Source organism: Nycticebus coucang, chromosome 19 (assembly GCF_027406575.1).
Source record: "Nycticebus coucang isolate mNycCou1 chromosome 19, mNycCou1.pri, whole genome shotgun sequence".
Taxonomy (NCBI): domain Eukaryota; kingdom Metazoa; phylum Chordata; class Mammalia; order Primates; family Lorisidae; genus Nycticebus; species Nycticebus coucang.
The window spans coordinates 386688-389775 of record NC_069798.1 but is presented as its reverse complement, the minus strand read 5'-3'; the positions used below and the strand labels follow the sequence as shown (position 1 = coordinate 389775).

Genomic DNA, 3088 nt, shown 5'->3' with positions numbered 1-3088 from the left:
CCTCTTGTAGGTTAGATTCCCAGGCCAGTCAGGCAGGATGACCTGAACTCTGAGAGTGTTAACTAACTGCTTGACCTTTCTGAGTTGTTTACCAAAAAGCAGAATTTCTGCAAGATGAGGAACTGAAGTCTGAAGGCCCCCAGGCAGACTTCCTGAGCTGAGAAGCACCCCCCCTGCCCACTACCTGCCTCTGTGCTTGGGCCCTCCTTGAAAAGCATACATGCTATGTCATTGGGAAGACAGAGCTGGAGGTGACTCTCCATTCTGCCGACAGATGTGTTTTGTCTTAAGAATTATTTTCGGGCGGCGCCTATGGCTCAGTCGGTAAGGCGCCGGCCCCATATACCGAGGGTGGCGGGTTCAAACCCGGCCCCGGCCAAACTGCAACCAAAAAATAGCCGGGCGTTGTGGCGGGCGCCTGTAGTCCCAGCTGCTCGGGAGGCTGAGGCAAGAGAATCGCTTAAGCCCAGGAGTTGGAGGTTGCTGTGAGCTGTGTGAGGCCACGGCACTCTACCGAGGGCCATAAAGTGAGACTCTGTCTCTACAAAAAAAAAAAAAAAAGAATTATTTTCTTTTTTTTTTTTCAAACAAATAAAGTAATTGAGGTAAATTTATTATCATAATTATAGGGTCCCCAAGTGCTATAATTCTGAGTTTCATGATATGGAAAAATCATCACTTGGAACAAAGTGCCCTTTTGCTAACTAAATGAAACTCACTCAGCCTGGCAAACACTGTCTGCTCTTGTTGAGGATGTCTGGTCACACTCAGAGGATGCAAGGAGCTGCCATAAATATAATAATGTTATAGTTATCTTCAATATATATTTATAAATACACATATACATAAATAATAATTAAAAATAACATTTGCCTCCTTTTTGAGGCTTAGCTTCAAGAAGTGTTTGACCACAATGATCTCACTGATAGGTATAAAAAAATATTGACGCAACAAGGATGTAGGTATTATTCCCTCCACTTTGAAAATGATAAAATCAAGGTCCTAGAAACTTACACCATTTGATTAAAGGCCCATCAGCAGAAGGCAAATGGTTGGAATGAAATCCCAGGTTTGTGGCAGGCCGGGCATGTTGGCTCATGCCTGTAATCCCAGTACTCTAGGAGGCCGAAGCCAGTGGATCGCTTGAGTACATGAGTTCAAGACCTGCCTGAGCAAGAGTGAGACCCCGTCTCTAAAATTAGGTGGGTGTTGTGGCTGGTGCCTATAGGTCCAGCTACTTTGGAGGCTGAGACAAGAGGATCACTTGAGCCCAAGAGTTTGAGGTTGCTGTGAGTAATAACGCTAGGGCACTCAATATCAGGACAACTGAATGAGACTCAGCCTCAGGAAAAACAAAAAAAAAGAATCCTAGGTTTGTGCCTTCTCATTCCAACTGCTACCATGTGCATTTATTTTATAGTTTTCTTATGCCTCAGTCAGCCCATCTGTGTTATGGGTAGTCTTTTTGTAAGCATAGTCAGTAGCACTGGTTTTCCTAAGATTGTTATGAAGAATAATAATTAAAATGATTGGTACCGTGCAAAGTATAGGGTGTTCTTTAAGTAACAAACAACTGCATTAATGTTGGTTCCACTAGACCTTGTTCCTCTCTTACAAAGAGGGCAAACATTCATTTAGAATTAGAAAGGCTAAGCACATACTGAGCAAATGACTAAGAGTAAAGGATTTGACTTCTTCATGTACATGGTACATACAGTCTGTCACTACTTGGTAAGTGAGTAGACTAAAAGCTAAGCCTAGGTTTCCAGTATCTGAAAGTCAGTGGTAGACGGTGGCCCCTTTGCCAAGTGCACCAGATTATCTTACTTTGTGGCGAGATACAATGTTGGTTGGGCAACCGAGGTGAAGTAGTTCTTAGTGCCAAAAGTTTCCCAGAAGAAGAGGAGGTTGGTCTCACCATCTGTGATGATTTGGGGTGTCTCAGGCATCACCTTCAGCAACACCGGCTGGTCTTCATCTTGGGCACTCACATACAGTCGCGTATTTGAGATTCTTAGTCACAGGCAATTTAGAATCCTCTGCTGACTTATAAGCACCCATGTCAAACTTCACTGCATCATCCAGATTATTTAGTGCAGCAGTGGTGAGGTACTGATGAGAGTTATCTTGAATTACACTTTGATTGAGGGTGTCATTCAGGATGAATTGGTGTTTGATGATCCTCATAAATCTGTATTTCACATTGCTCATGAAATTGATAGGTACTGACCTGGGCCTGTACTGATGTGGGCTGTACTGACGTGGGCTGGATGATTTCTTCTTCTCTGTCATGTGGAATGGCCTCCAGGTCATCATCAGTGATGGGTTGATTTAAACTGAACCGTCTCTTCTTCAGAACTTTCCCCTTGGCTGTCACTACCACCACACTCTCCTTGACGGTATACCCTGATCCCTTAGAGGTTTCAGAGGCACTGAGACACATAAATTGATCCACGCAGTCTTTATGATGTGAGCCATGGCTTGCATCATAGAAGGATTTCTGATTCAGACAGAGCTGGTCAAAGGTAGAACTGTATTCTTCATTTTCACTGTAGTAGTCTTCAAACAGGTCTGGAACTCTGGCCATCTTATCTTCTGCAACGGAGAACACCAGTGGCTGTCTGCTGAGCCAGCCTCTGAATCAGATGCCTTTGCTGACTCAAACACCAATGAAATGACTCCCTCTCTGGCTGGAAACTTCTTAAGAATTATTTTCAATTAAAAAAAAAAAAGTTCTTTTCAATAATTGGTTCTTTGTGCAGTGAGTATCTGGACCTGGGCTGAAATGCCATTGAGGTTTTGATAAAAATTTTCCAAGGTGAAAAAGTTTTGAAATCTGTCACACAACAATGTAAATTAACTTAACACTACTGAACTGAACACCTAAAAATGGCTAAGATGAGATGGGAAGATCACTTGAGGCCAGGAGTTCAAGACTAGCCTGAGCAACATTGTGAGACCCCTGTCTCTATAAAAATAAGACAAATTAGCTAACTGTATTCCCAGTTACCAGGAGGCTGAGGCAACAGGATCATCTGAGCCCCAGGAGTTTGAGTCTATAAGGAACTCTGATTGTGCCTCTAAACTA

The 3088-nt window shown here is 43.1% G+C and overlaps 1 pseudogene; it reads right to left on the bottom strand.

Annotated features, from left to right (window-relative positions):
• Positions 1 to 1757: 1757 nt before the first annotated feature.
• LOC128572117 (interleukin-1 alpha-like) lies at positions 1758 to 2673 on the bottom strand (annotated as a pseudogene).
• Between the last annotated feature and the right edge of the window lie 415 nt (positions 2674 to 3088).